We start from the raw sequence: 22,609 nt of genomic DNA, 5'->3' as shown, positions 1-22,609 counted from the left end.
CAGCACATATTAACAGCGGGATGTCAATCCCGCTGCGAGTATGTGCTATCATAGGGGTGAATGATACTGGATCCGCAGCTGATCTCGCTGCGAATCCGCAGAAGTGAGACCCACTGCGGATACGGTAGGTGTGAAGGCAACCTTAGGCTATGTTCCCACGCATTGTTTTTGCTCAGTATTTTGGTCAGTATTTTTCAACCAATACCAGGAGTGGATTGAAAACACAGAAAGGCGATGTTCACACACTGTTGAAATTGAGAGAATGGCCGCAATTTAATTGCAAATACTGGCCGTTATTTCAAAACAACGGTAATTATTTGTCATTAGATGGTGGCCATCCACTAAATTTCAACAGTGAGTGAACATAGCTGCAGAAGTGAGATCCGCTGCGGATTCGGTAGGTGTGAAGGCAAAAGGGTATTCAAGCCTATGGTTAAAAAAAGAAATTAGATGAGGTAGGGGTAGGTGAGAAATAGAATAAAATACTAAGGCTGGGTTTACACTGAGTTTTTGCAGTCTGTTTTTTTTTTGTCCATTCATTTTATGCAAAAAAACTGATGAAAAAAATGGATGCATTTGTGTTTTTCCATTGATTTCCGTTATAAAAACACGGATCAAAAAATCGATCAAAGTGCATTCATTCTTTCAGCGTACACAAAAATGTGGGCAATCACGTTTTTGTGTACGTTAGGAAAAAAATGGATGTATTTTAATTTGTTGGGTTTTTTTTCTAAATGAAAGTCAATGAAAAAATTGATGCACATAAATGCATCCATTTTCCTTCAGTTTTTTGCATGAAAAAAAAGGGACTGCAAAAACGCGATGTGATCTCAGCCTCACCTAGCCCTAGTCCCCGATTGCTTCTCTCCTTTTGCTTCTTCCAGTCTCCCAATGTTTCTGATATCCTTCTTCTTCCTGCTTGGTGCAGGACCTGCCTGCTCAGCCAATCACTCACCACAGCGGTGTCCTTTCTTGTCCAGTGTTTGGCTCCGTGGGAAGGTCCTGTTCCCAAGTGTTTGTCTTATAGGGGGGCCAGAAGTACAAGAAGAGGGGCTGTGGGGGAGCAGTAGAGGACCAGGGTTAGGTAAGTATACATTTTTCTTATTGTTCTCCCATCCCAGCAACATCCTATGTTTTGTGTTACCATAGACTGAAATGACATATAGCCATACTTTAGATAACTTCTAGTAAGTATAATCACTGTTTTGTTAACCTGATCCTTTAACACACACATATAGCTTATGGCAGGAAACCTAGCACTGTGACATACCGTATGTCTGGCATTGCATTCAATAGCTGTAACACCATTGACTGGCTCTTATCGCATACATAAAGGTTATTGACTAGCTCTCATTGCCCTTTATCATCCATTGACTTGGTGTTATCACTCTTTTTTTTATTCACCGACTGCTCTCAGAGCTTTCTGTAAACCATTGACAAACTCTTATCCCCCAGTTATGATCCTACAGCTCCGTCCTGACCGTTCTGCATTCCAGGCATTATCTTTTATTAAATAATGAGATATCCAGCTCATTATCACATGCTCGGCAGCAGCACATTCCATTTCCAGGCTCTTATCTGACCAGATAGTCAACAACGCGAAGAAACATCTACCACCGTACCAGTACTAGTGTGTAAAAATGGAGCTATGCTTAGGGTTGGACTGGGCCACCGGAGTACCTGCTGCGGACCAGCTGGCGGCTCCAGGTTCTGACATAGTAGACTTTTAGCAGATTTTTCTGCAGACTTACGGCAAGTGCAATGTATATTCCATCAAATCTGTGCTATATGTGAACAGGGCTTCATCAAATTCCATTTTACAACCCTAATTTTTGTGCAAATTATTGTTGTAGTTTGGGTTTTGACCGTGAAATAAACAATGATTCAATTCTGAACCCACACATGCAGAATCATTATAGGAGGAATGAGAGCTGCAACTTTTTGAAACCTTATTTAAAGAAGTACTCCACTGCAATAAAAAAAAATATATTATGCAATGCATAGGTTTTATAAAGTTATATAACTCTGCAATGTGCTTGCATTGCACTTTTTGTTATGTTATGCTTCACCGGAAGCAGTGTATTTCTGTACCTGGGGTCAGATTGTCGACCCCCTCTGTCCGCCGCTGTCGCTATTTTGTGACAATACACCACACAGTCTTGTTCTGCCCAGCGGCCTGGCTTGCTAGAATCTCTGCTCTCTGGGTAGCCCCCTTTTTCTGTCGTCGACAATCTTTGCTCAGCTACTATTGGCTCCATGCACACATGCGCACAGTATTAGCAGAGTGCTGCGGGACGAGAAGAAGATGTGACTACAATGAAGCAGTGTCGGAATAGGCGTGTAACATGGATGGAATGGGGGAGGAGCTTGTAGGGCTGGGCGGAACACAAAACAGTACGGACATGGAGAGAAAGGAGCTGCTGCACCTCACACCTATGGCTGACACTAATGGCTCTCGGATATATTTATAAACCAACGCCAGGATGTTGGTATATAATTTGATCAAACCATGTACCCTTGCCTCATGTACCACATGCAGGTCTCCTGGTTCACATGAGTCCCTACGCTAAATCAACACTGTGTCGATCAGCGACCGCCAACTCCGCAAAGCGAACGCAAGCAGGTTAGGAAGGCCACGGAATAGCCCTGCAACCCCACTGTCACAGGACCAAACCCCAAGGGCCCCCCCAAACCCAGCAGGCACCGCCGGCAGAGAAAGCTGTCACCAAGCAACACAAGTGTAAACAACGTCTTGCCACTCGCCACTGCACCAGAGGTAAAATGGGAGGTACTTACCATGTGTGCACAGAACAGAGAGGCACACAGGATGCTGGTATGCTGGTATCAGCAGGAAAAGACTGTGTATGCCCAGCTTCACATTGCGCACTTTTGCAGTCCGTTACAATGGGTGTGGATTTAGGGCAGATTCTGTACTTAGGCAATGAAGAATAAAGTTTGGAATGTGTTTCCAGTGTATAATTTTTTTCCCATTGATGGATAACCCCTTTAGGGTACAAACACACACAGCAGATACGCAGCAGATACGCAGCAGATTTGATGCTGTGTTCAGTTATTTAGATCTAATCTGCTGAGTATCTGCTGCGTATCGCAGCAGTAAATACGCAGCGTATATGCCGTGTGTGTTTGTACCCTTAACCCCTTAGCGACCCATGACGTATCTGATACGCCATGGTGCCGCTCGGGGTGTTCAGAGCGGGGTCCCGCCGCGACCCCGCTCTGAACGGCGCTGATCCCGGCTGACACGTGCAGCCGGGCAGTGCCTCTATTAGCCGGCGCGGGTCCCGTTGCCGCCCTGGCTAATTAAGCCTCTAAGTGCAGCTGTCAAACCTGACAGCTGCACTTAGAGGCTTTGTACACACTATCCCTGGTGTCTAGTGGCTCGGATCTCCCCCCCCGCGATGCGATCGCGGGGGGGAGATCCGTTCTTCTGCCCGTGCCGGGCCTCAGCGTCGGAATGACGCTGATCCCGACTCGGCAATAGATTGCTATGGCCTGCAGCAGACCATAGTAATCTATGACCGATCTAATCGATCAGTGCTGTCTATATACAAGTCCCCCAGGGGGGCTTCTAGTTACAGTAAAAAAAAAAGTAAAAAAGTGTTTTTATTAATAAAAAATCCCCTCCCCTAATAAAAGTCCAAATCACCCCCCTTTTCCCATTTTATAAATATAAATTAATAAATAAATAAATAAACATATTTAGTATCGCCGCGCGCGTAATCGCCCGAACTATTAATTAATCACATTCCTGATCTCGCACGGTAAACGGCGTCTGCGCAAAAAAATTCCAAAGTGCAAAATTGCGCATTTTTGGCCGCATCAAATCCAGAAAAAATGTAATAAAAAACGATCAAAAAGTCGTATATGCGCAATCAAGGTACCGATAGAAAGAACGCATCATGGCGCAAAAAATGACACCTGACACAGCCCCATAGACTCAAGGATAAAAGCGCTATAAGCCTGGGAATGGAGCGATTTTAAGGAACGTATATTTGTTAACAATGGTTTGAATTTTTTACAAGCCATCAGATACAATATAAGTTATACATGTTATATATCATAGTAATCGTAACGACTTGAGGAACATGCATAACAAGTCAGTTTTACCATAGGACGAACGGCGTAAATGCAAAACTCCCCGAAATCAAAACAAATTCGTTTTTTTTTCAATTTGACAGCGCAAATGATTTTTTTCCGGTTTCGCAGCATATGTTATGGAAAAACAATGCCTGTCATTGCAAAGTACAATTGGTTTCGCAAAAAATAAGCGCTCATATACGTCTCTAGGTGAAAAAATGCAAGCGCTATGGACTTTTAAACTTAAAATGGAATAAGCAAAAGCGCAAAAACGAAAATAGGCTTTGACCTTAAGGGGTTAAACATAAATTTGTCATCAGAAATTACCTTTTGTCTAAATTGGGTTTTTATGGTAAGCATATTTTTTAGTGATGTCAAGGGACCAAGGGACCACCCTTTTAGGGATAGATGGAAATATCGTGTAGATTTGCTACATATTTTTAGGGTAAGGGGAGGGATAAGCTGAAGCCAGAGAGCTCTGGTGCCAGCTTATCCCTCCAAGACATGCTCCTCCCTTCTCTCCAGTGATATCATCTGTTGTGGAGTCGGGAGACCTCCATACACCTTATACCAACTTTATACTTTAGTATAGAGTGTATTGGGGGCTTTAAATATTGATGTCCTATTCTCAGCAGAGGTCATCAATATCAGATCAGTGGCAGTCAGCACCCCCACCAATCAGCTGATCGAAGGAATGGTGGAACTCATGCCATACTGCTTTACATTCACCAGCAGTTGTGCCTGGTATAAAATAGGATGAGCTGCTAAACCAGGCTATATACTATATACCTATGAGTATATAGCAATAGGGAGCCACAGCACTTGTGGGAATGCCACTGCCTCTTTAGTCAGCTGATCGGCTGGGTGCCAGGAGTCATAGTTCCAGAAAAACCCTTTAAGGGTTTTAATAAAGAGTGCATAGAGGTACTCATTGTTAACATGCCCTTTGTATCCCTTAGGCAAAAACATTTGAAAATACATTTGTTGTGTTCAGTTTTTCCCGTATAACTCAGAGGTTGATCTCATCTCTAGTCAATGCTGTGGTCACAAGCAGCGTCTAGGAGTTTCTTGCTGGGAAGGAATGCGCAGAATCTCACACTGTACATTAAGTTGTCTATTAGAGGTTTTTAACAATTTTCCAGCTAATCTCATTGGAATTTAGCAAAATGAAGCTCATAGGAGTCAGGATAGAGAATAGCTTACCCTGCAAGAGAAAATAGGTTAATCCCCATCAAGAGGTCGCGGCAAGTCATTTTGGAGAGAAGTGAATGTGAGTGAATGACAACATAAAGGTTGTCTAACATATCTACCTGCAGTGCTGTGAAAAAGTAATTGCCCCCTTACAGATTTCTTCTATTATGTATTACACTTTATTCTCAATGATAAAGCAAATTTTTAATTTATGACATACACAAAGAAAATAGTATTTATGCAATAATTGTTTCATTTATCAAGGTAAAAAAAAAAAATCACACATGCTTTGTGTGAATAAGTAATTGCCCCCCTATTTGGGCCTGCTACACACAGTCCTACTGGTAAGTTGTCATCACAGAAGCCTAAAAAGTATACTGACATATACATATATAGAAAAGTATACATTGCACAAATGTATAAGTGTCCCTCCAAGCCATTTGGTTGCCTTTGAGTTTATACTCTACTGCACCATTCAGATTAGAGCTTCGGGAATCATGTTACCAAGAAGTTGGGGGTTCCCAGCAGTTGTACCCACTACAATCAGATCCCCCAATCAGGTAGAGAGAAACTAAGGGGGAGATTTATCTAAAGTAAAACTGGCTCAGTTGCCCCTAGCAACCAATCAGATTCATCATTTTCCAAAGAGTCTGTGAGGAATGAAAGGTGGATTCTGATTGGTTGCTAGGGGCAACTGAGCCAGTGTCACATTACACCATGTTTAATAAATCTCCCCCTAAGTGTCCATAGTGGGAAAAGCCCTTTAAGGGTGCCTTCACACGTACCGTATCACTGCGTATTTATCGCTGCGAGTTTCTCGCACATAAATCCCTAGCGATACTGATTGCTATCATGTCAATGTATGTGTATTCTCGCTGCGTGTTTGGTGCCATTTTTACATGCGAGTATTTTGATTTTCACATGATTTTCACATGCGAGTTTAACACCACAAAAAACGCAGCTACTTACGTGCGAGTTTTGTGCGAGTTCGGTGCGATAAATACGCAGCGATACGATATGTATGAAGGCACCCTTAAGGACAAGTCCCGCAAAAGTAAAAAAAAAAATCACCATGAAGCAGGGGTGCGTGGAAGCATACTAAAGAATGCATATTTACCTGTCCCCGTGCCCCCATAGCGACAGTGTCACCGCTCTCGGACAACCAACAGATGTCATTTTCTCCTGGTACGCCACAGTCCGGCTTCTGCTGCTGTAACGTCACAGCCACGCTAATGGATTCTCTGCTCAGCCAGTCAGTGACTGCAGCAGTGCCCGCCCCTGTCACTAATTGGATGAAAAGGCAATCCATCAGCTGGGCATGTCATGTTCCAGCAGCAGGAGCTGCAGGAAGCTCGTGGCTGTCAGATATTGGTAATGGGTAATCGCTGGGGCACAGGGATGGGTAAGTATACACACACGCCGGCGATTTTTTATTTTAAATGTATTCTCCCGTGCAAGGTTTCAAAGAGGCTTTCCCATGCTGTGGAATTGCTGCATGCTGACATGCCTCCTCACACCCCCTCCCATTTCTGTCTCTGCTTGATTGACAGTCAGTTGGAAGCTGAGCCAGTCAGATACCTTATGATCTTCTAACTATGTATTTATTAAATGGGTGCCATAATAGCATCTATTATAGGTTGCACTATTAGATATCTATTTAATGGCTCCATCACCCATAGGCAATAATGGCATCAATTCAATGAATACATCGTGAAATGCTTATGATGCATTCATTTAGTGGATCCATTTAGTGGATTCCTATGGTAATACCTTACACTGGCGCCTGTCACTCAATGGCTAATATCTAGAGATGAGCGAACCTGGAGCATGCTGGAGTCCATCCGAACCCAAACTTTCGGCATTTGATTAGCGGTGGCTGCTGAAGTTGGATAAAGCCCTAAGGCTATGTGGAAATCATGGATATAGTCATTGGCTGTATCCATGTTTTCCAGACAGCCTTAGAGCTTTATCCAAGTTCAGCAGCCCCAGCTAATCAAATGCCGATCGTTCGGGTTCGGATGGACTCGAACCAGAACCCGGTTTGCTCATCTCTACTAATATCGTATCTGTTTAGAGGTATTTTTAAAAATAGATCCCTTTAGATGGAATAGTGTAGTCATTGCAGCCTTCTTTTTTGCCGTATAATAACTTTTACCACCCAGACTTGGCCTCCATCTGACAATGGACTCCTTGTGGGGGCTTTGGGAGTGCACGCTAATCGTAGAGGGAGAACATGACGTGAATAGCTGGTTCTCCATAAAATGCACTAGTAAACAAGTTGACCTATTGATAAACCATTGGCTCTACTAGTGTGAAGGTTAATATACCCCTAATGAATAGCTGTGATTATGCCTAGCGGTCAAGAATGTTAGAATGCCTCTAACCAAAAGGAAACAAACCCCCTAATTGTTCCCATTGGGTGAGTGTAATTACATAAGGTGCTGTTCTCTCCTGGAATGTAAGCTGCTCGCATTCTCTGCATTCCGGCCAATGTATTGTGGGTGCCCTCCAGACCTCAATGGGTTACAGTAGTTTTCTTTAATCTCTTTAAAAACAAATACCATATAAAAGAGTCAGTCACATGTGAGGAGGATGGGATTCCAAGGGCGTATGAGGAAGATGATGGTATTACAATGGATATTTACACACATCTTCCCTCCAGGCTCATTTTTTGGCCAACTAATTTGGCATTGCAATGAGCGAAAGGCATGGTATGACTAACTGCTAACAGTATTGTGTCAATATAGAGGAGGGGTACTCATACCTGATGTCTTGTGAAACCTAAGGCTTATGAAATACTAAGCTATCTAGGGCTAAACGGTTCATGATATGCGTGCAACCTCACACTTGGTTCAATTGATGACTGCGCACTTGATGGTGGTCATTTTTACTCTACATAGTAGAATATAAACCCAGCACCCAGTCCTTTTTCTATCAGTTCTAGTTATCTGTTCTTCTATATTTACAGTCGCAGAAAAGGTAAATGACCCCTTCTCTGCCTTTTGTTCAAGGTCAAGTGTAGCATCTGTTTTTATCGGTCATGGTGAGGCACCAACTGCACTTGGCCATTGGACATCGTTGGTTGAGTTCAGCTTCAGTTCGGTTTTCCCACTTTTTGGGAATAAGAAAGTCTGCATCTTAACCTCCTCTCTCAGCTTGGTGTTGGGTGGACCTGTATATTGAAATCTGAGTGGAGAACCACTTAGATCTTGATAGTTGTAGACTTCAAAAGACCTTAATGGTCTCCAGCCATTAGTTCTTAAGCCTTCAACACCAAAAATGTCATCAAGGACCTTCTTCCAAAGCCTTGGGAAATGACAATGAACTTGGTGATGAACATCTTCTAAATAACTTTGCTTACCCCCACTGACTTGGGTAAGATGGAACTAGAGAAAATCCTCCTTGACAGGAAGTGCCTGAGTAGGCTAAAGCCTACAGGACCACGTAAGGAGGCTGTAACTAACTCTTATAAGCAGCATATTGAGCCAACATCCACAGTGCAGGGAAAAAAGGTAAGGGAACCCTTGGATTCAATAACCTGTAGATCACTCTTTAGTAGAGATCATCTCCACCCAACATTTCCATTACAACATGACCTATCCACAGGAGTTTACATTTATCTGTATTCTGACAGCTCTCTTGATGATAACCTTTGTTCTTGACCATGCCTTGCTCGAAAGTGCCACGGCTAGCAATCCATGACAATTCTGTGGAACACAATCTGGAAATCCTCCTGCAGCAAAATCCATACTAATTTGAGGGGGTCAAAGGGTAAATCCAAGAGTTCCTTATACTCTTCTTCACTGCAGTCTAACCTGTATCAAATGGATTGCAGCTTAGGAGTATAGTATTCTGGTATGTGACTGTAGCATTATATAGTATACTCGTATCAGAATATTGTAGTTGAATAAAGCTATCATCCCAAGATATATTCCTTCCTAATAGTACTGTTTTTGGTTGAATCCCCCCTGACAGGAAGCTGGGTAGTTCTTTCACTTTCAATGTGGTATTGTCTTCAACTCCCGGTCTCCTCCCTCTGTCCATCGACAACACATCATCTTGTGCTGTCTCAGGAGGTGTAGCTGGATCTGATCTTTGAGCTGTGGCCTTGTCCCCTGAGTGGTGTCACCACCTCTGGCCAGTGCATGCAGCTCATCTTACTGCCTTTTCACAGCCCCTCCTAATACACATACTGTATGCTATATATCTCTTTTGTAGGGTATGGTCACACACGCAGAAAAAGACCCCAAAAAGCATCTTGAAAATGCCCACAAAACACCTAAAAAAGGATGGTTTCCAGCTGCCATTGACCTCAGTCGTATCGATGTTCAATAGATGTCTAATGTTAACGATGTTGCTGTTACACTGGGCAGCTATTGGACATTGTATGTGGATACAGATGCATGAGCCCCCCTCTCCTTTCGCAAGGTATAGTTTGGTAAGGACTACAGGGAGGAAGTGGAGCTCTGGGGAGCAGGACAGGTCGCACATTTCTGCTCCTTGGATAACCCCTTTAAGGACACAGCCCTGCTACCATCTTGGCACTGCACTTAGTATTGTACTGTGTTTGCTATTGCAATTCAGACCCATACAGGTAAATGCCCACAAGGGTCTAAGCCGCAATAGCTAGCACAGCCCATGGGCAACAATAAAGCAGAAGTACAAGCCCTCTGTGATCAGCAATCATGGGGGCCCAGCAGTCATACCCCCAGGATACTTGATACCCCTAGGATATTTGATACCCCCAGCATACTTGAAACCCCCAGGATACATGATACCCCCAGACTACATGATACCCCCAGCATACTTGATACCACCAGCATACTTGATACCCCCAGGATACATGATACCCCCAGGCTACATGATACCCCCAGCATACTTGATACCCCCAGGATACATGATACCCCCAGCATACTTGATACCCCCAGAATACATGATACCTCCAGGCTACATGATACCCCCAGCATACTTGATACCTCCAGCATACTTGATACCCCCAGGATACATGATACCCCAGCATACTTGATACCGCCAGCATACTTAATACCCCCAGGATACTTGATACCCCAAGCAAACTTGATACCCGCAGGATACTTGATACCCCCAGCGTACTTGAATGCATATTCAATGGATGTGCCATGAACATTACATCTTGGCAAACGGCTTTAATGGTGGAATGTATTGGACACTCGCAGAATGGTAACATTTATGCAGATTTTATCTAAGATTCCAAATAGGTTTCAGCACAATGGTTGTGCAATCGTCCTGGCAAGAAGCGCTTTCCTGGCTCCGAACTCTGACATTTCAATGATGGAGCAATAATATTACACAACTCCGGATTGCTGTGTGTAAATGGTAAGTAGTAAACCATCGCATTCTTTATCATGAAAAGATGAAAGTGACATCCAGTGCATTCCAAAATATAAAGGTATGTGAGAAGAATAAACTGTATTTGATGCATGTACCTTTCCACCTAGGCATGCTATAGACCTCCATGTTTAACCCCTTAACGACATCGGGCGTAAATGTACGCCCCCGCAGGGTGGGCTTTAACGCAAACGGGTGTACATTTACGCCCGATGTTTCCCCGATCACTGTGTTCACACACAGCGACCGGGGTAGATGGCCTGCTATAATGTATAGCAGGCCATGTCTGCTCATCGGCACAGGGGGTGGTTAACCCCCCCTGTGCCGACGATCGCTGCTATAGGCTGATCAATACAGATCAGCCGATAGCAGCTAAATTCAGCTTTCTGGGTTATCGGTGACCCGGAAAGCAATGGCGATTGGTGCTGTCCAAGACAGCACCAATCGCCATTAGTGTCCCCAAGAAAGATGGCGCTGGTGCCACCACCAGCCAGTACCGGCCGGCCCATCACATCGGGCTAAGTGTAAAAAAAAAGTGTTGCCGGGTTCTGCACCCCTCAGCTAGGTAGCTGAGGGTTGCAAAACAGGTGTGTATAGTGTAGGTGCACTATACTCACCTGATCCCGGCGTCCAGAGGGAAGATCAGCGGTCCGCAGTGTCCTCTTAGGTGTGTCGGCTTACTTCCAGGTTCCGTCGGGTCTTCGGCGTCTGACTTCGGAAATCTTCGACTCTTCGGCAATCTTCGGCAGCTTTGCTCTACTGCCCCCTAGCGGCTGATCAGTGTATATTATACACTGATCAGTGCCTTTGGGGTAAAAAAGAGTGTTTTTTTTTTTTTTTAATTTTTCAACGTAAGTGCGCCGCCGATCAGCAACTCCTCCTTTTTGCCATAGGGGCGTTTTTTCCCCCTATATCCTACCGCCACTGTCTGCTGATAAGTACCGCACATAAGTGCGGCATTTAGCAGCAACTCCTTTCTTGGTGTAGGTATATTTTTTCTTATTGTAAAAGAAACCTAAAAAACACTACATTACACTACATGAAATAAAGTTTTACACTACACTACATTACACATTTACATCGCCCATATACTAATCCCCGTATAAAGATGGCCCCCAGTGGTTTTCAGTGTCGGAGGCATACGCTATCATTGCCTGCGACACCGAAACAGCCAGTAAGGATGAATGGGGGGATCCTTTATTCCTCCATTCAGCCTCATCATCCTCATCATCCAGTGACGTGTCTGGGGGTAGCATAGCGTACGCTGCCCCCCAGACACGTCTTTTTCCGCCAGTACCGTCCCAATAAGAGATCACGGTATCGCGTCAAATTCTACAAACTTTGTGAGAGTACCTCAGGGTACACTTACAGATTTAGGGAACATGCACACTGCGGAATGGCGAAGGATAACCCTTTGTGCATTCCGCAGCTGGCACCTGCCGGCGGACTGAAGCAGGCGCGTGTCTCCACCCGTGTCATAGACTCCATTCTATGCACGGGCGGATTCCGTCGTCAGAGGGCGGAATCCGCCTGTGCGTAAAATGGAGTCTATGACACGGACGGTGCCAGCTGCGGAATGCACAAAGGGTTATCCTTTGCCATTCCGCAGTGTGCACGTACCCTTAAGCTGGGTTCACACTATGTATATTTGAGGCTGTATTTGTGAGGCTGTATAGCAACCAAAACCAGGAGTGGATTGAAAACACAGAAAGGATCTGTTCACATAATGTTGTAATTGAGTGGATGGCCGTCATTTAATGGCAAATTTTTGCTGTTATTTTAAAACAACGGCTGTGGTATTGAAATAATGGCCGTTATTTACTGTTATATGGCGGCCATCCACTCAATTTCAACATTGTGTGAACAGATCCTTTCTGTGTTTTCAATCCACTCCTGGTTTTGGTTGCTATGAGGACCTGACATGAGGACCAAATACTGCCTGAAATATACATAGTGTGAACCCAGCCTTAGAGTGTATGAAGGAAGAAACACCCGAATCCAGCCCCCTGATGCCCCCACCCCCATCCTCGGAGTTAGTGGGATGATCGTTCGGGAACTGATCTTCCCACTGCTGGATAAAGGTTACCACCTGTACGGGCATAACTTTTATACCAGCACCCCCTCTTCCGGTCCCTCGCTGCCCGAGCTACTGTAGCTTGTGGCACGATCCGTAAATATCAGAAGCAGTAATAAAGCCCTAATATTTAGCAGCCATGGAGCGGACCCAGCACTTCTGGATATGAAGGACCCCGTATCGCACCAGGGCAACATTTTCCAGGTGACGTCCCCCACACTGGAAAACAGGAGACCCCAGAAGAAGTGCAGAGTGTGGGGTAACAGGGGGATCAGGAAGGACACCATTTTCCAGTGTGCCACCTGTCCTGATCGCCCCGGCCTCTGCATACTGGATCGCTTCAAGGCGCACCACACGTCACTGGGGTTCTACATTATCTAAATTCTGTCCCTTATTCCTATTTCAGGGGTCACGTTGATCCGGGGATTATTCTGATCGCCATTATGGAGTCGGGAAGGAATTTTTTCCCAGTGATGAGGCTACTGTTGTCTGCCTTACGAGGGTTTTTTTTTGCCTTCCTCTGGATCAACACAGGTTGAATTTGATGGACACCTGTCATTTTTAACCTTATAAACTAATAATTGGCCTAATACCCCCAAAATAAATTAGAATTGTCCCTTTTCCCCAACTAAATAGGCATGGCTGCCATTCCCATTAGAGGATGCCATGATGCAATTACAAAGCCTTTGTGCGGCCAGGACAGTAGAAACCCCCCACAAGTGACCCCATTCTGGAAACTACACCCCATAAGGAATCTAACGAGGGGGGCAGCGTGGATATGGCCCCCTGGTGACGGGCACATTTATGCTGTGAAAATGAAAAAAATGTTGTTTTTTTTATTTTCACGGCACATGTTCTACATATGTGCCTGTTACCAGTGGGGTCCATATCCTCACTGCACCCCTTGTTAGATTTTTACATAAAAAAACCTACACTTGCTTTTCCTGCAACCAAGCCTATAATTGCGCACAGACGTGCAGTCTTTCCTTGCCTGAATGAATACTTTAGTAACATTTTTAATGCACGTAGCAGAAAGGGCAGCAGAAACCCCACTCAGTTGCATTACAGGTGGGCTGTCACTGGGTTTGAAACGATTCTGGGATTAAATCCACATCAAATGTGACCCACGTGAACAGAGACTTAGGTAGTGTTCAGACCTTGCAGATTTTCTGCAGCCGTTAAGAGCAGACTCTAAGAGGAATATAGTAAATACTGTGGATATTAGAGGGAACCTATCACCCTGGCACCCGGGGAGAACCCACATGACCCCCTGATAGAGCCCCCAATACTTACCTCCTCCTGCTGCTCCCAATGCTGATCCCGCCGCAGAGAAACCACCACCTGCTCGTCTGTGCATAAAATATGCAAATGAAAAGAGATGAGTCTGATATCCATAGAAAATCATTGGAGTAGTGGTGGTTTCTCTGGCAGGATCCGCATCAGGAGGGGTTAACCCTTTGAGGACCAGGCCCAAAATGACCCAGTGGACCGCGCAAATTTTGATCTATGTGCTTTTGTTTTTCCCTCCTCCCCTTCTAAGAGCTCCAGCACTCTCAGTTTTCTATCTACAAGCCATGTAAGGGCCTGTTTGTTACAGGAATAGTTGTACTTTGTAATGGCGTCATTCATTTTACCATAACATGTATGACGGAATTCCAAATATATTATTTATGAAGATATAAATTGGTGAAATCGTAAAAAAGAATGCAATATGGTAACGTTTGGGGGGTTCCTGTGTCTACGTAATGCACTATATGGCGAAAGCGACATGATATTATTACTCTATAGGTCAGTCCGAACACAACCATATGCAAGTTACACAGATTCTCTAATGTTATATATTTTTTCTTAATGAAATCCTTTTTTTTTGTCAATTAAATATTAATAAAATGGTGACGCTTATAACAGTTTTATTTTTTCACCTACGGGGCTGTATGGGGGGGTCATTTTTTCCGCCATGATTTTATTAATACCATATTCGTGAAGATCAGACGTTTTGATCACTTTTTATAATTCTTTTCGTGTACGCCGTTTATCGTTCGCAATGACGCGTTATATTTTAATAGATCGGACAATTACGCACGCTACGGTATATATGTTTATTTATTTATTTTTATATGTTTTATTTATATAATGGGTAAGGGGGGTGATTTAACCTTTTATTGGGGGAGGGGATTTTGGGTAGTGTGTTAGTGATTTTAACTTTTTTTTAAATACATTTTAAGTCCCTTTGGGAGACTTGTATATTCATTAGTTTCATTTTCTACACTGATCATTGCTATGCCATAGGCCGCGTGGCGTTTAAAGAGTTAATGTCACGCTGCAGCGCGATTGCTGCAGTGTGTCATTACCGGTGAGGTGCCGGCTGCTGATTGCGGACTCCGGAGCGCGCTTCATAGCTCAGGACGTACCGGTACGTCCAGGGTCATCTGGGCACAGACTTCCAGGACGTACTGGTACGTCCTAGGTCGTCTAGGGGTTAAAGGGGTTGTCCAGCGATTTTTTTTTCTTTCAAATTAACTGGTGTCAGAAAGTTATATAGATTTGTAATTTACTTCTATTTAACAATCTAAAGTCTTCCCATACTTATCAGCTGCTGTATGTCCTGCAGGAAGTCGTGTTTTATTTACATTTAGAAACAGTGCTCTTTCTGAAATCTCTGTCCAGAGCAGTCGCAAATCCCCAAAGTTCCCATTACAGCGGAGCAGCGGGCTATGTATATATGCCTCTGTATATTTCAGATGAGGATACCTCTCCATTGGCCGTACACCTGGTGCACTGCACCTACCACAGACCACAACACAGAACGAATGAAACCACCATTATTTTCAATCTTCATTGATTTCCATTGAACTCTATGGAAACAACGTCCGTTAGTTCACACAATACATTTATTGGCAGCCATTATTTAGCGAATGGACATTATTTTAAGTTGTTTGCACGTCGATTGTGTTTACCGTCTTAGCCTCTTACTGCCCTGCACTAATTTATCAACACTTTTGCACTTTACAGTATCTGAAGTGCTGCTTTTAGAGCAGAGTGGTGGTCCGTAACCTAGACAACGAAATGTCATCAATGAGAGAAAAAGAGGAAAGTTTGCTAATTACTAATTATTAATGGATTTGCACAATTATGTGTCCTAAATTTACATCTATGTTAGTGGAGATAGGAATATCCCTTTAAAGGGTTGTCTGGGTATATAACATGGATGGCATAATGGGAGTTGTAGTCATGCAACAGGTTGGGGATTGCTGAGTAGTGGAATCTATACCACTAATTGCTGCTTACTAACTAGGTAACACACATCCCACTCCATAGACAGCTCTGGGAGAAGCGCTAGACATGCAGAGCTAACTGGGTTACAGAGCACCAGGACAACCCCAAACTAGCAAGAGAGAAGCGCACATCTACGGCTTCTCCAGCGCACGTGACTGATCACATGGTCATGACGTCATCAGAGGTCCCTCAGCTCTCTAGGATGCAGCGCCTACTCTCAGTCAGGACTCCGCCCCTTCTCGGCCTCCTCCAATCATCACCAGGCAGTGCGATGACGCAGGCAACACCGGACACGTGATCGCAATGGAATGCAAACAATGCGGTGAACGTCCAAGTCCGTCCTGCTGTTCTGTGTGTGTTCGCTGTGGGGGGAGAGAAGAGCGGGGACCCCCGGGAGCCCGGAGCCAGCGGCGGATACAGCGGGAACGTGGGCTGTGAGGAGCAACGACTGAGCTGCCGGTAATACCCCGCGCCCCCACCTACATTCCCCACAGCAGACACATGTACGGCATGCACCGGACACGTAATAGCAGCAGCAGCAGGACGTGCGGGCTGGAGGAGGCACTACTACTGGGGGGCAGTGATAGAGGGGGCACTACTACTGGGGGGCAGTGATAGAGGGGGCACTAATGCTGGGGGGTAGTGATAGAGGGGGCACTACTACTGGGGGGTAGTGATAGAGGGGGCACTACTACTGGGGGGTAGTGATAGAGGGGGCACTACTACTGGGGGGTAGTGATAGAGGGGGCACTACTACTGGGGGGTAGTGATAGAGGGGGCACTACTACTGGGGGGTAGTGATAGAGGGGGCACTACTACTGGGGGGTAGTGATAGAGGGGGCACTACTACTGGGGGGTAGTGATAGAGGGGGCACTACTACTGGGGGGTAGTGATAGAGGGGGCACTACTACTGGGGGGTAGTGATAGAGGGGGCACTACTACTGGGGGGTAGTGATAGAGGGGGCACTACTACTGGGGGGGCAGTGATAGAGGGGGCACTACTACTGGGGGGTAGTGATAGAGGGGGCACTACTACTGGGGGGTAGTGATAGAGGGGGCACTAATATTATTACTTATTTTTGTAAGTGCCCTTGATTCCAGAGCACTATACAAATGACAAGGGGATAACACGCAGAACAGAAAACAAAAAAGTAAATGACTGACTGCACACGGGGAGAGAGGAGCCTGCCAGGACACACAATCCACAATGCAATATTAGTACTGGGGGAGCAAAGATAGCAAGCAACATTAGGAGGTATGCAGCCATAATACTGGGGGGCAGTGATAGAGGGGGCATGCAACCATAATACTGGGGGGCAGTGATAGAGGGGGGGCATGCAACCATAATACTGGGGGGCAGTGATAGAGGGGGCATGCAGCCATAATACTGGGGGACACTGCTAGAGGGGGGGGCATGCAGCCATAATCCGGGGGGACACTGCTGGAGGGGGGGGGGGTATGCAGCCATAATACTGGGGGGCAGTGATAGAGGGGGCATGCAGCCATAGTACTGGGGGGTAGTGATAGAGGGGGCATGCAGCCATAATACTGGGGGACTCTGCTGGAGGGGGGGGGAGGTATGCAGCCATAATACTGGGGGTCAGTGATGGGGGGGGGGGGGCATGCAGCCATAATACTGGGGGGCAGTGATAGAGGGGGGGGGCATGCAGCCATAATACTGGGGGGCAGTGATAGAGGGGGGGGGCATGCAGCCATAATACTGGGGGGCAGTGATAGAGGGGGCATGCAGCCATAGTACTGGGGGGTAGTGATAGAGGGGGGGCATGCAGCCATAATACTGGGGGGCAGTGATAGAGGGGGCATGCAGCCATAATACTGGGGGGTAGTGATAGAGGGGGGGGGGGCATGCAGCCATAATACTGGGGGGTAGTGATAGAGGGGGCATGCAGCCATAATACTGGGGGGTAGTGATAGAGGGGGCATGCAGCCATAATACTGGGGGGTAGTGATAGAGGGGGGGGGGCATGCAGCCATAATACTGGGGGGTAGTGATAGAGGGGGCATGCAGCCAAAATACTGGGGGGTAGTGATAGAGGGGGGGGGGCATGCAGCCATAATACTGGGGGGTAGTGATAGAGGGGGCATGCAGCCATAATACTGGGGGGTAGTGATAGAGGGGGCATGCAGCCATAATACTGGGGGGTAGTGATAGAGGGGGCGTGCAGCCATAATACTGGGGGACTCTGCTGGAGGGGGGGGGGTATGCAGCCATATTACTGGGGGGCAGTGATAGAGGAGGCATGCAGCCATAATACTGGGGGGCAGTGATAGAGGGGGGGGGCATGCAGCCATAATACTGGGGGGCAGTGATAGAGGGGGGGGGCATGCAGCCATAGTACTGGGGATTCCATCAGTCTCACAGAAAGGTGTATAGCACACAGTATGAGGCAGCATAGTGCACAGCACACGGATCCATCACCTTCCCTTTGATCTGTTGCTATCTGTGTGAAGTCCTCGGGCTGCGGCTGCCATGTGTACAGTGTGGGCAGGAATGGGTTGGGGGGCTCTGTTCCCTATCACCTTGTTGGTCGCCGTTGCTGTTATTACAGACACAGGTTTTCCTTTGAAGTCCTGACGTTGCGGAGGGTCAGACACTTGTACATACAGACTCCCTCACCATGATATATAGTAACCAGTCAGCGCTGCACGCTATATCAGTAATGGATCCATATGCTGCTGGGCCGTTTTATCTCTCACTATTTGGGAAGGGGGGGGGGGGGGTATTCCCATGGATTATATGTATCTGCACTCCTGTACTCCTCTATATGACAGCCGCCTTCCATGTTACTACAGTAGATAGATACTCGGATTGCACGTTCCGCTTTTATTACAGCATTTGCTATAATGACTATTATTTTTGTTCGTTCCTATTTCTCGGCCACAATCTTCTATCCATAACTCGCGGTTTCTTAAAAAAAAAAAAGGAAAACCGAAACAACATAATAAGTGGTTGCGCTGGCTCGGGCCTAGCTCATTCCTGCAGCATGAGATGCACATGGGGATTTTTTTCTTCCCCCTTTTCTAAGACTCTCTGATCGGACTGTAAATTCTCCCCAGCTTGGAATGTGCCTCTGTGACTGAGGAGCTGACGCCAAGAGGAAAGAGGAGGAGGAGGAACTTTAAGCAACTTCCCAAAGAGAAAGGAGGTGTCCTATTCCTCTGAATTTTTTTTCTTCCCCTGTCACATAGACGGCGTCCCTCTATGAAGGAAAGTAGCATGCCATTAAGTGGAAAGTGGCGCGGCCAAGACCGGGAGGCGAGCCAAGGTAACGTGTACGAGGTAGCTTCACTGTTCGCTGTGTTTTAGACCAATTTGTCAACACGCCGGACACGTCCTCGGACTGGTTAGCGGAGGGGTGTCATGAGGCCACTTTTATGTGGAGCAGAGTAAACAGGTCAGGGTTGTTTAAGGCTTGTGCGTGACGGTCATGAACGCTACGGAAGGTGATGAGGACGGCTGGTCGTTTACTGTGGGAAAAGGTAAAGCAATGCCATGGCAGAGAAGGACGCTTTACATCACGCTGCAATGTGCAGTCATCTGTTTTGCAGCTTTATCGTCCTGTTTTATGGCTGTTTTCGTGCTTGGTTGTAAAGCAGATGTGCGTTTTTTGTTGGCAGAAAAAAAATAGAGTATGACTCAGTGGAATAAGACTTTTAATCACTCATGTATTGGAGTGGCGATCCCTCGGTGACCACAGGTATGTGGACTTCTCTGACCCTGCCGGGGTTCATTGTCCATGCTCGGGTTTTGTTGTTATTGCACCTATGTGTTCGCTCTCTTAGATCCCCATTGGGGTAGCTGGGGAAAGCCTTGCAAACATGGTGAGAACATGGAGTTTGCACACAAGTCCAATCTCAGCCCAGGACCCAGATAATACAATAGAAGGTGCCATCCCTTTAAATAGGGGTGCTTTGTTTGCATCACTTTCCAGCCCCTTGTGTGCTTACAACCCGGCTCACTGACCCTGTAACCAGTGGGTGAAATACCTTGTGTGGATGTAATTGGAAGAAGATGTGCCCGGCCTTATCTCCGCTGTCCTGGCGGAGCTCCGCAGCATATGTTCTTCATATTTCCTACCAAAACTTCAATTAAACGTTTCCTCGCAGGGAAGCCGCCCCCGCAGTGTGTCCCCGATCGCTGCTGCTGCTGATATCATTTATTATTTATAGGGCACACCATCAAAACAGGATTTCGGGAGCGGGGACGGACAGCGTCAGACTTTGTCAGAGGGATGGTACTTTTCCTTCGCTTGCAGACGTGACTGTATTACTGAGGGGTCGGAGGATAGAATGACGCTGTGTATGTGTTACTTTTTTTTCATGCAAAACGACTAAAATTCTTTAGTGCATTGGTCGAAATTGACATTGCTTGATCAGTAACTGTCAAAAGGGTTCACTTACTTTATTTATAGAGTCATTGTGATGGTCTCAGCTCATGAGTTGCACCAATGTAATCTTCTGTGTTGAAAACCATTGTTACTCCTTTAGGAACATAAACTTCTGTTTTGAAGATCCTTAAAGGGATTATCCAGCTTTAGAAAAACATGGCCACTTTCTTCCAGAGACAGCACCACTCTTGTCTCCTGTTTGGGTGGGGTTGTACTAGTCCGTTCCATTGAAGTGAATGGAGCTTAATCACAAACCACACCTGAACTGGAGACAAGAGCGGTGCTGTCTCTGGAAGAAAGCGGCCATTTTTCTCTAAGGGTACAAACACACACACCGTATATGCAGCAGATACGCAGCAGATCTGCAGCAGATTTGATGGTGCAGATTTGATGCTGTGTTCAGTTATTTAGATCTAATCTGCTGCGTATTTGCTGCGTATCGCAGCAGTAAATACGCTGCGTATACGGTGTGTGTGTTTGTACCCTCAGGGTACAAACACACACACCGCATACGCAGCAGATCTGCAGCAGATGTGATGCTGTGTTCAGTTATTTAGATCTTATCTGCTGCGTATTTGCTGCGTATCGCAGCAGTAAATACGCTGCGTATATAGTGTGTGTGTTTATACCCTAAAGCTGCATAACCCCTTTAAAGGAGCCTTCCCCATATTAAACCTTATCCCCTATCCACAGTGCAGCACAATGGGCAGAAGTCCTGCTGTCCGCAGCTTCAGTCACTTAGGAAACAATCGACCCCCCCCCCCCCCCCACCACCATTCTTGTGATCAGTGGGGGTCCCAGCAGTCAGACCCCTGCTGATAGTTGTCTCCTGTCCTGTGGAGGGTGGATAACCTTTTAGGGTACAAACACACACGGCATATACGCTGCGTATTTACTGCTGCGATACGCAGCAGATACGCAGCAGATTAGATCTAAATAACTGAACACAGCATCAAATCTGCTGCGTATCTGCTGTGTGTGTTTGTACCCTAAATCTTGGGATCTTGTGAATTCCCCCTTACAGTCCTTTGTTTTATGGTTTATGAACCCTGAATATAAAATCATCTTGTTGTTGGTGTAAGAGGCAGGTAAGATATATTATGGTGGTATTCTCTGTACTGATACTTATATTACCTTGTATTGTGTAGTGTACGTCCGTCCGTGGACTCTTACTTATCGCTCCTAACACTTGTGATATAGCTGTATAAATATTTTTTATTTATCAGGGTGTAAATATAGACTGGTGTACTGTACATTGCACATAGCAACCAATCACTGCTCAGCTTTCAGCTCTGGTAAAATGAAAGCTGAGCTTTGATTGGTTGCTGTGGGCAGGTTACACCTGTGGATACTTTACACCCTTTGATAAATCTGGGCCTAATTGTTTCACAGTCCTTAGAGCATCACTATAATACAAATGTCTTGTTCAACTCCCAATGGCCCAGAGTCTCTTGTTCTGGAGGACCTGGCTGGCCTGTCTTGCATTACTTACACAACCTATTAATTTGAATGGGCGGTACTTATTAGCTACTGTATGTCCTGCAGGAAGTGGTGTATTCTATGCAATCTGAGACAGTGCTCTCTGCTGCCACCTCTGTTCATGACAGGAACCATCCAGAGCAGCAGCAAGTCTCCATAGAAAACCTCTCCATTTTCCAGACTGGAAAGAATATTCCACTTCCTGCAGGACATACATCCCCATTAACCCCCTGCCTGCCGAAGTTCCAGCACCCGATCTTCCAATTCAGATTCTTTTATTGTAGCATGGCAGAAAAAACCACAAACAACAAAACCTGACAATCGCTGATGCGTTTCGTTCTGTTCAGATTTTAATCGTAGCAACCTGTTCCACGTTCCAGCCGCATCTGAGGTTCCTCTAGGTCCCGCGCAGCCAATCGGTGCATGGCCCTGCTGCAGTCACCAATTGGGATTGGCTGCGCGGGACCTTTGGGAGCCTCAGATGCGTCCAGATCATGGAACATGTAATGTATCATCCTGGCTTCAGGGGGTTAAAGGGGGTTACCCAGTGCTACAAAAACATGAACACGACTCCTGTCTTCAGTTCAGGTGCGGTTTGCAATTAAGCTCCATTCACTTCAATGGAACTGAGCAGCAAAACCCCGCCTAAGCTAGAGACAAGAGCAGTGCTGTCTCTAATGTTTTTGTAGTGTTGGATAACCCCTTTAATGGGGC

The 22,609-nt window shown here is 45.8% G+C and overlaps 1 protein-coding gene across 2 annotated transcripts in view; it reads left to right on the top strand.

Moving 5' to 3' along the window:
* Positions 1-16,271: 16,271 nt before the first annotated feature.
* LATS2 (large tumor suppressor kinase 2) overlaps positions 16,272-22,609 on the top strand; it is a 45,463-nt gene continuing 39,125 nt past the window's right edge. The window contains exons 1-2 of one of the 2 annotated variants that reach the window (XM_069969825.1): positions 16,272-16,465; positions 19,218-19,294. The gene's annotated coding sequence lies outside the window, so the exon portion shown is untranslated. The remainder of the gene's footprint in view (positions 16,466-19,217; positions 19,295-22,609) is intronic. The other variant, XM_069969824.1, reaches the window with a different exon arrangement.

The sequence above is a fragment of the Dendropsophus ebraccatus genome, chromosome 5 (assembly GCF_027789765.1).
Source record: "Dendropsophus ebraccatus isolate aDenEbr1 chromosome 5, aDenEbr1.pat, whole genome shotgun sequence".
NCBI lineage: Eukaryota > Metazoa > Chordata > Amphibia > Anura > Hylidae > Dendropsophus > Dendropsophus ebraccatus.
Note: the sequence above shows the minus strand (reverse complement) of the source record. Positions and strands in the feature narration are given on the sequence as shown.